Below are 10,816 nucleotides of genomic sequence, written 5' to 3' on the forward strand. Positions count from 1 at the left end.
GCCACTCTGGGCCACCAAGTACCATAACTGGTACTGGAGGTACTGGAGCTGGTAACTGGAGGAAACTGCTTTTTTTCCCTGTCATTACTTCAGAGACATTAGATTCATTATTTGAGGGTGTGTATGAGATTCTGGAAGTACAATTTACGTCTGCTGTGCTGTGAGATCTTTGGTATGATATTGACTCATTCATTGGCACCTGAGAGAGGTTTGGGGAATTCAGCAAGCTTTCAACAATCCAGTTTGAGAGATTAAACAGAATTATGGCTCACTCAGGTTTGTCCTAATTTTATTAGATTTTCACCATTTCTAATTGCATAAACATATGCAGCCAAGTATACAGATGGGGACTGGGAAGATGTACAAGGACACTCAAGCTCCATAGTCAGCTAATTGGTGGACTAAGTAATAGGGCACTTGGAAAGATTGATATTTTTTTTCAGAACATTTCAGGGTAAAATCCTATCCCCATTAAAACAGAAGCAATCAAGAGAGGAAAGATTTGAGCCGTAGATTTTGTTGGAATTGGAGAAAGAGACAAGAGGAACTACGTGATGCAGAAAATATCCAGGATGAAGGATGTTGTTTTGGGCAAGATTCACTACTTATTTTTCTTAGCCATAGGAAAAAGATAGAATGTCTCAAAAACATAGAACAACTGGCCTGATCCATATGGTGACATGAGAAGGCTTCTGATCAGGGCCAAACACAAGATAAGCAATGGTTAACAATTTCAGATATTGCCAGGGCAAATGAAAAGTCATTTTGTGTGAACATTGTTATTGGTATCAAATGCCAAGCCGTAATGTTTTCAGAAATATTTTATATTTTCTTTTGGAAAATAAATCTGGTTTTGCTATGGCTAGGAGAGCTCTTGGGCTACAAGTCAAAGTATGCTATGGCTATTTCTGGTCAAATGATACCAGCTGAGGTACTGGCATGGCTGTTTATATGAGTACTTTCACATGAAATAATATTGCTGTCCATATTTGTTAAGGGAATTCTGCTGTTGACTTATTTGCTACAATCAAGACGGAAGGGGGCATGAGGGAAAAGTCTACACGCAGGTTTTTGCTATTGGACATACTTCATCCCTGAAACAACATCTGCACTATGAAATTCACCCTGAATGAACGGGCATTCAGGTGTCTTTACCTCCAGGAGACAGGACACAACTCTCAGGCTGAATTAGCCCCAGTTGGATAAGTTTTTTTAAACTCTCCAGGGGTAACAGATCTGGAAGACTTTTCCCCCACACTGGCCTGGGCTGAACACTTGGCAGGTGAGTAAAATATTTTTTTTTTTTCTTAAGAAAAGCAGAATAAACCATGCAAGTGGGTCATGTATTTGGACTTTAACTTCTCAGCAAAGTTTTGCAAAGTTCTCTAAAAAGTCAGAATATTTAGTAAATAGATCATGAAATATTTTCTAACAAAAAAAAATACAAGAGGGTCTTAATAATGTAACCGAAATGTCATTTTCTGTTAATGACTTTATTTTCTTCTTCCTCCTGTTCAGGCAGTAACATGCAAACTCTGACCACATCACTGGTGTGAAATTGCTGATTAACCTTTTGACTCTGACAGTTGGGACTTCTCTCAACACCAACTGGTAATGCAAAAGACCATTAGTAGTTAATACTGGGACATCCCAGTTCCAGATGTCAAAAGGTTAATGAAAAATCAAGTATCTTACTTTTACTGGGCAACTTGGAAATGTTCACCCCAAACATTTCATTTTTTGTGATAAATAAACCAGACTGCTTAAGCTGAGAAGACGGGTGTTTTGCTAATGTGTACAGCTGTTAATTGAAAAAGATTTTGTTATGCTTGTTCTTCTGGATATAGATAAAAGAGAGATTTGTTGGAGAACTTTAGTTGGTCTTGAACAGCCCTTTGTCCAAATACACTACTTAATAATAACGCTTTGTTCTTTCTATAACAGCCATGGAGGGATTTTGAGTGGAATACTCATTTTCTTTAAGTCATATCTGCCAGTAATCATTTCTGGCTTAAGACCAGCTGCCATTTATGTGTTTTATGAAAATATAACACCAGTTTTACGCTCAAAACTATTCTCTTCTAGGTAAAAGCTTCAGCACAAGCTGGTTCCCCACATCTACCATAAATGCTATTTATCACAGATTTTGGTCTTTAAAACAGAAAGATAATGTTAAAACATTTTGATTACCCTTTCCTTACTGCTATCATTCACAAACCATCTTTTCTAATTATGGTATTAGGGCATTTACATAACCGGGAAAAGGGTCCTTTAACTACATTTCTATTATGTTTGGCACTTGTGTGAAAGGATATTATATTCATGTGCATTAGAGATTGCTTATAAAAGATCAAGACAATAATAGCAGATCAGACGATAAAGGTTCCCTTTTCTCCTCCCAGACAGGCTGTCTCTGACAGAAGAATACAGTTCATCAAAAGTGTCTGCAGGTTGTCAAACTCGGTGAGATTTGGGGACACTCGGAGGCTGTCATGGCCAACAAGAAGATTTTCTGTAGGGTTCTGCCATCATTCACCCTCAGGAAATAATCACTCACTACATTCTGCATGCTCTCATGATAGAGCTCTATTTGAGAGAAAAGAGCCATTTTATCAAAGGACAATATATCCCTTCTCTTGGTCCATGCAGCTTCCATTATCAGACCATAATAAATCATATTTATGTTCTCAGTTAATAAGACTGATTACAATGCAGGTTACAGGCATGGGAAAAGCAAAGCAGGTGAAAAGATGTTTTAATGAAAATATGATAAGCAAACAGCTTCTTGTGAACATTTCAGGCTGTTATTTGTAATGATCACAGGCAATTTTTGATACATCTTCTTTAGCAATGGTTTAAGCTGCATAAATTGGCTTGCCACTTTATACGTTGAAATAGGAAGAATCCCAGTGTCCTTCTTATGTTGTCTAGAATCATTATATACATTATAAGCATAAAATGAGTTTAATGTATGTGCTTTGAAAAGAAGGGGAAAACAGAAAATCAGGGAAGACTGATTTTAATGCCTCTCAAAATGATTTTGAAATTTTCTACTCATCTTTGTTACTAACGGTACATTTTCCATGAAATTTAGGAATGACATGTACTGCTTTCATCTCCTTAAAATTAATATACCACTCTCTCTGTTTTTCTCAATTTCTTCAAAGTTCTTTTTAAAGCACTGTGCAAAGAGACAGAGAGAAATTCTCCACTCGATGTGTGAGCATATCTGCTATTAATGCTGAGGGGAGTTAAGTGTATGCTTCTACAGGAGGATATACCCCGGTGTTCAATATTGAAAGGTACCCTATTAAAAAGGTGCAAGAATGTTTAGCTCTGGCGCATGTGATGCATTCAAGAGCCAACTTGCTTAGAATTTTTTTAAAGTGATTAAAGGCTTAAGGTAAGGGTTCTGATATGATTTCATCATATAACTGTATGGAGGACCATGGCTGATGGACTGTCTTGCTCTTATCTTGTGAAAAGTCTTCTTTTGTTATGTTCAGCATCGTACTTGCAAGATGAAGTTAGAAATTTAAGGAATAATTTTCTTCTGCTGATATAGAATTTTGACCATGTCTCTGAAATTCTACAGCACTTGCAGAACACTGGTGACAAAGACTCCTTGGAATTGTGTGTCTGCAGGACCTATTTTGGTCACTGATATTTCCCCAAAATCACTCTTAAACAAATTTTAAAGCTTTGTAATTGGCCTGGCCCTGGAGAATGATCATGAAATTCCCTTAACTCTCTTAGGGCACTTCAGCAAGAGAAGTGCCCACACAAGAAACAGCAAGCTGCTCTTCAAAGGCCATATCCTGATATGACAACAAACGTAGATAATGTACTTCATGATGGAACTGCTTGATACAGAGAAAAACATGTTGTAACTGCCTTCACTGTGAAAGGAGTTTAAAAATGCTGCCTGCCAACTCCACAAAAACCAGAGCTGCTATTTCAGTTAAAGGCCAGTGGATTGTATTTTTCACGTCAGTTTTCACTAACCTCAAACATCACTGTTATGACAGACTGTCATCCAACCAAACCAGCACTCTGGTGCCATTCAAGCAGGCGGGAAGAAAGCAAACACGAGGGGAACTTAAAAGTCCAATTAGTAAGTGGGGGGTGCATGTGAGCAAACTACTTTTGTGCAATGATACTGATTACTGAAAATGAAACACTTAAAATAAACAAAAAGCAGTGCTTTCTGAGCCAGTGGTGTTTTCTTGGCTCGCAATTTCTCTTTGTTCTGTTTCATGACATCAGCCTCAATGGTTGAAGGGGTGTTCTGGGCCAGATGTCAATCACAATGTCTGACATAAACAAAAATAGCTAAAAAAACACACCGGCATCTTCCTTTTGTTTTTCCATTAGCTCCATTTTTCTTTTCATAGGCTGACAAAAAATTACTGCCTCCAAGTGAATTCAGTAATGTCACTATATATCTAATATCTTGGAGACCTTTTGTTTTAGCTTTACTGGGCTTAACCACAAAAGACACTTGACATTGACAAAGAATCTGTCAAACATACAATGATCAGTGCAATGAAATCTCTCATGACAGAAGGGCTCTATTCTGCCTCCCCCCTGCCTCCAGCAGCAGCCTGTCTGAGCAAAATATGCTGGAGCACATGTAGCAGCTGAACCATTACAGAGCAGGCCAGAAGCTGAGATGTGTCTTGTTTAAATTGTCATAGCATATTAGTATAATTAAAACCGCCAAGAGAGTAGAAAAGATAGATGGAAATGTTACATTACTTGTTTCTAGAGATTAACCTCAAGCCAGAACTGAAACAGACACATTTTGGATTTCTTAGAGCTCTGATATGGAAGAAAAGAAGCCCAAGAGTACGTCTCTTGAAGTGTGAGACATGAAGTCATAGTTCCTGTATTTACACAATAAAGCAGAAATAGTGTTTCAGACAGACACTCTGTTTTCTCTGTGATTACAGCTCCTGTTGTGGCTGTACTCTGCAAAGCAGTTGTATCATCATCTTTTGCACTCTCCTTTGCCTTTATGTCTGCAAAGTCTCGACAACCCTTGGGCCTGCTGGTGAGCTCGTGTCACCACACTCCACTCCCACTCCATCTGTGAGGTTGGTTGGTGCTCCAGGTGCCCAGCCCCAAAGCAGTGCACTGTGTCCTGGCTGGTGGCTGCAGAAGCTGCAGCTCGGGCTCTGGGGCTCAGCAATGCCCAGCATCTATGGTCAGGACTTCTTCTGCACAGGCTTCTTCCCCTGAGCACGCCTGTGCTTGGGGAAGAGAAACAAACACCTGCTGGAGGCAAGCACAGGTAGACCAGCCCTGAGACTGCACAGGGGAGCCAGAGAGGGACCTGGGAGTTAGACTCAGATTGTCTTTGCCTAGGCTGTTTCTGCTTCTTATTGCAAAGGAAGATGTTCGAACAATGGCTTCAATTTAAAATCTGACCTTTCAAATGCCAAGCTCCATCCTCGCTTCTGTGTTGAATGTACATATAAAAACATATGGCTTTCTAAAATTGATCCTGGAAATGATGTTCTCTTAATTGGATGAGATGTTCTCCTTCTCATGCAACATTACTTCTCATAACTGTTCAGAACTAATTAGTTATGATCCCAATTCCTAATTATGCCCCGAGTTATATCTGGTTGTGAGAAGCCCATGGAGAACCTTCTGTGGATCTGTTCAGTTGCAGAGGTTGGATCCTGATTTATTCAGAAGGTGGGGAGGTTCTGGCAGTTCTGAAAGACAGCAAAAGCAGCATGGCTTTCCTCTACCAAAGTGGTACTTTCAAGGAGAAGATGCAGGAATCAGGTAGGTCTCATGTTAATTTCTTCTAGTATAAATGAACTTGCCCCATTTGCTGATTTGCTTGAAGTAGAGAGATGTTAAATGTGAGCCTTAAATTTTAGGTTTTCCCATATTTCCTTTATTTCCCAAATTTAAATCTGTTAATGACTTCTCCATATAGTGCTTCTCTTAAGTTTCTGTCAGGGACTGTAAATGTGCATAACTAGTCAAAAATATGTTATCTGCATTTAGTGTTGGCTTTTGGAACCCTCACCGCCAAGTCACCTCACTGCCGCGTCTCACCTCACATGAGTTTCTGTGTAGTGCCAGGAGAAGAATGGAAAATAGCTATGAAGTAAAAGCAGATTCTGCTTCCATTAAAGGCAATGAAAACTATGCTTTTACTTCTACTTACTCATAATAGCAGGGAAAAACGAAGTGGAAACAAGCACAACAAAACACCTCTGCCAGCTATCTACAAACTAACCGAGGCTTCCACTAATGAGGTGCTCTGGCATTTTGTGAAAGACAGGTTCTTCCAGAAACGGAAAAAATATGCTGAGTTTTTCCTTCAGCTCTGAAAGGCTAGTGAGTGAGTAACAAATTGTATTTCAAAAAAGGGATAGCAGTCAAATTTTTAATGCTGTCTGTGCTATTAAATACCTATGGATGCCAGTATAGTTTCTTGTCAATTAAATGCTTTTACATGCATGTTTATCAGATTATCAAATACTGATTCTTACATACTTCACCGAATTATCTGCTGTATTTACAGGTTCATCTAAGTGACCATAAAATTCTTGAGAAAGTTATTAATTTCAAATCACAATAACAGAGTAATTTCCAGGTCAGATTTTTTAGAAGATGATTCAATAACACGGACAATCGCATAGTCTATTAAACAGAACTGTATGGTTTGTGGAAAAGATAATAGTTCAGATCACGAGATAGTACCGATTATGATCTCCAGATGTCTTTGGGAACTTAATGCATCCAGCATTGGTTCAAGTCTAATCTGCATGGCAGAAATACAAGTTGTTCCAATTTTCTCCTCTCTGGGGCTGTGTGGAGAAACTGTCTCCCCCAAGGGCTGCAGAGGACAGGCTGGAGTAGTTTGGCTGTGCTTTAGTAAGAATATTCACCATATTGCCAGCTGCTCCTCGAGTGCCCGGTGGTATCACGTGCAGAAAAGAAAAGGTTTCATCTTTGCTAATGGGACAGTGCTGTGCCCCTTTTTTTCTGGTATGTGCCCATCAGAGCTGGCTCTACACACTGGTCAAGCAGGCAGTTATTTAGGGCAGCAAAGTGATTGCGGCCTCATTGCCTGTTTGATAGGTGCTTCCAGAGCGCTGGAGAAGTAGTTGGCCATTGTGCTGCCAGGAGTTGGACATCTGTTTTGAGGAGAGGAGTTTGCCTGAAGGCCAGGGAAAAGTCCCACCTAGCAATAGCCTTTGTTCACACTTGTGTCTGGCTGCAGAAATCTAGCGAGTCTACCCTCAGCTGCCAGCTTCCCTCTTCAGCTGCCCTTTCCTGGCACGCTTGCCTCCACAGGGACAGACCAGACCTCCTTGTCCTGTCCCCATCACTAATCACCGGAGCACCAATGTTCCCTTTTGTCTACAATGCCAAAAATCCCTGAATTACATCAGTCTGTCACAACTGCCAGTCTTCTGTGACAACCTTGCTGCACTCTTTTAAGCAGTGTGAGTTTATTCACTGGAGAGAAGGTGGACTTTACCAAATCAAGGCATCGTTTACCTGCTCAGAAGCTCCTGGAGTGAGTGTCTCTGCAATGGGAAGGCAGCTCCCGCTGTTTCCAGAGTGCAGTTTTAGAGTTCAATACATTCCCCTGAGTGTCCACTGCAAAAACAACATGTTGTATCTGTTCCCCAAACTCGGTGAAGCCCACAGTATAGTGGTGTTGAGTGAGGGATGAAATTCTCCCTCCTGACAGCCTGGGGGATTTACAGCACTTTGCAGGGCAGCCCAGTGTCCTGCTGTGCCCAAAGGGACCATAGATGTCCAGGAGTTTCTGGTGGGTCACATGACATTTAGTGATATCTATAAACATGAGACATACAGTATTTACTCCATTGCATTGATGGTGGAGAACAGTTTGTACACCACAGTACAGGTGGATAACAATGCCAGGATCTGCCAGTGTATTTGCTTTTCAATTTCAGCACCATTGGGCCAGGAAGTAAAAGAGAGCTCCCCAAACAGAACAAGTGTCTGACACGACACTGCAACACAAGGAAAGCTTATGGCTAGTCTCCCTCCATGGAAATCAACGCAAAAAATGTCAGTTTGGGACTTTGTGAGTTACTCTCTGGAGTAAAAAATCCAATGTGAGTGCACAAAAGAGTGAGAAGAGAGCATTTTAGCTCCTTCAACCCCGTGCACAAAACCCCCTGGGGTTTCAGGTAGGATTTTAGCATTTCTCTCAGTCTTCAAACGTTGTGCTGTGCAAGGATGTGCTTATACATAATTTTGTAATTGAAATGGCATGTTTACTGTTCTATTTCATGCTTGATTGTGTTTTTTAAACACCTTTACTCACGCTGTTAGAAGTGGGATTATAATTAAAATGTCCTGTTGAACACCTTGTTCAGTTCAATGAAGGCATAATAGAAGTATAAATACTTGTTCTTGTTGACTCTATGATGTCAGCACAACAAATGCAGTAAATGTCATAAAACAAATCTCTCTTTTGCCAGAGCATTCATCTGAAAGGAAGGGGAAACAGAATATGTGGCTGGGCAAAGAGGGGACCTCTTTTTTTGGTAAAAGGAAATACTTTGAGATATTATAATACCTGCAATATTAATGTGTTAACTAAGGCATGGAATGATTGGCTGATTTAGCCAGTTACAAGCAAAAATTTGAGTGGAATTTTTCTCTCTATTCGCAGTACCTTGGTCTAAAGACTAGGCAGTACTTCCTTTCTACAGTTGCCATTAGGAAATGCTGAGTCTGGTTGTAAAGAGTGAAAGAGTAACTTATTTGTTATTATTCCTGTTTCCTTAAAATGTGTACAGATATGCAGGCTTCATGTCTTTATGGTGGGATTGAACTACAGCACAAAGTCCAAATGTTTCTAAGTCAATGTTCAGTGGTTACAGCACTTTTGCATGGCAATAATGGTTTCACTTTCTCTGTGTCTTCTCTTGTACCCTAAACCACTGCCAGTGATGAGATGCCTACCTATCTTCACAGGCAACTGATCAGTCTTAAATTACTTCACAATTACTTCACAATTTGAAATTCCATGTAAGTAGAGACATTTCAAAATTTAGCCTAATATTTGATGCTTACTTGGGCAATTTACTTGGATACCTTGTCTCAGTTTCCTCCTCTGAAAAACAAGAACAAGTCTGTGTTTCTTGTGCTCTTTGACTGATGTAATAGTATTTTTAATATACTAAGTATTGGGCTCTGCACTGCACATAAACCATGAGGTTTTAGCTTTGTGTCCTTTCACTGTGTCTTGGTTTCAGCTGGGATAGAGTTAATTTTCTTCTTAGTAGCTGGTAGAGTGCTGTGTTTTGGATTTAGTGTGAGAATAATGTTGGGAACACACTGATGTTTTAGTTGTTGCTAAGTAGCGCTTATCCCAAGTTAAGGATTTTTCAGTTTCCCGTGCTCTGCCAGTGAGCAGGTGCACAAGAAGCTGGGAGGGAGCATGGCCAGGACAGCTGACCTGAACTAGCCAAAGGGATATTCCATCCCATAGGGCATCATGCTCAGTATATGAACTGGGGGGAGTTGGCTGGGAGGGGTGAATCGCTGCTCGGGCATCGGTCAGTGGGTGGTGAGCAATTGCATTGTGCATCACTTGTCTTTTCTTGGGTTTTATTTCCCTCTCTTTTTGTTATATTCCTTTTCATTACTATTATTATTTTTATCATCATTATTATTATTATATTTTCATTTCTGTTATGAAACTGTTCTTATCTCAACCTGAAAGTTTTACTTTTTTCCCTGATTCTTCTCCCCATCCCCCTGGGAGGGGGCAGGAGTGAGTGAGCGGCTGCGTGGTGCTTAGTTGCTGGCTGGGGTTAAACCACAACACACTGACTGAAATAGGGCTCTCAAAACCCATCCGAGGATGTATAATACTGTGCCAGAGCAGAACTTGCCAGTCAGTAGCTGCCTTATAGGGAAAGCCTGTATGTTCTTTATGAAGAAGGCAAATATGCAGACCCAAAGGGTGTGCAAATTGCCTTCTGTGCCCAGTTTCAGTTCCAGCAACTTCAAGCTCAGCAGAAGTTGTGCAGGCAGATTGTTTACAGGCTTTGGTCTTTAGAACGAAAGCAGTGAGGAAGTGACAACGTAGGAGATTTTCTTTCTGGGTTGATGGAAGGAGATGGGTACCTAGGGCAGTCCAGTCCAGTCCAGAGAATGATTCAGCAGCAGGGATGAGGCTACTGACCATACAGGACAAAATGTACAGGAACATTTTTGACAAGTGGGATTGCAACAAAACTTACTAGATTTCTTTGAATGTCTCATTATAAGTACAGGTGCAGCTCTACACACCCACACACACTGCATTTATTTCAGTGTGTGATCATATAAATACCTGCAGGTGTGACACTGAAGAGATACCCGTGCTGAGACATGAATATGGAGTTCCACATCTGTATTTACTGCCTGGTTCACACAATGAACTAGTGCATTCAGTGGGTTCTCTTTCCACCTCCCATATGCACTCTAAAACTAACACCAAGGGAAATTCTGTCCTGGTAACTACATTTAACAGGATGTCAAGGCATAGAACCAAAACACATGATGGGGAAGGAGTATGGAACCGCCATCATTACTTCACTGTGTTGTACATGTATATACAAAGTTAGGAAAAAACTAATTTCAGATAAAGATGGCCACATCAGTTTAGTGTACGGTAATAAGCCCATGAAGTTGGAATTTAATGGGCCTTTTGGGGCACCTAAAACTTCAGTTGGCCTTCAGTACAGTGACTGGTTTCTCTCTTCCGGCACACACAGAGATGGCTCGTCTATAATACTGTCAGGTAGCCCATAAT

The 10,816-nt window shown here is 40.5% G+C and overlaps 1 long non-coding RNA gene across 2 annotated transcripts in view; it reads left to right on the top strand.

Annotated features, from left to right (window-relative positions):
* The window catches only part of LOC141961343 (uncharacterized), a 30,900-nt gene extending 26,714 nt beyond the window's left edge, over positions 1–4,186 (top strand). For both annotated transcript variants that reach the window (XR_012633759.1, XR_012633758.1), the window contains exons 4-5: positions 998–1,282; positions 2,403–4,186. This is a non-coding gene — a long non-coding RNA (uncharacterized LOC141961343). The remainder of the gene's footprint in view (positions 1–997; positions 1,283–2,402) is intronic.
* Positions 4,187–10,816: the final 6,630 nt, after the last annotated feature.

The sequence above is a fragment of the Athene noctua genome, chromosome 5, assembly GCF_965140245.1.
Source record: "Athene noctua chromosome 5, bAthNoc1.hap1.1, whole genome shotgun sequence".
Lineage (NCBI taxonomy): Eukaryota > Metazoa > Chordata > Aves > Strigiformes > Strigidae > Athene > Athene noctua.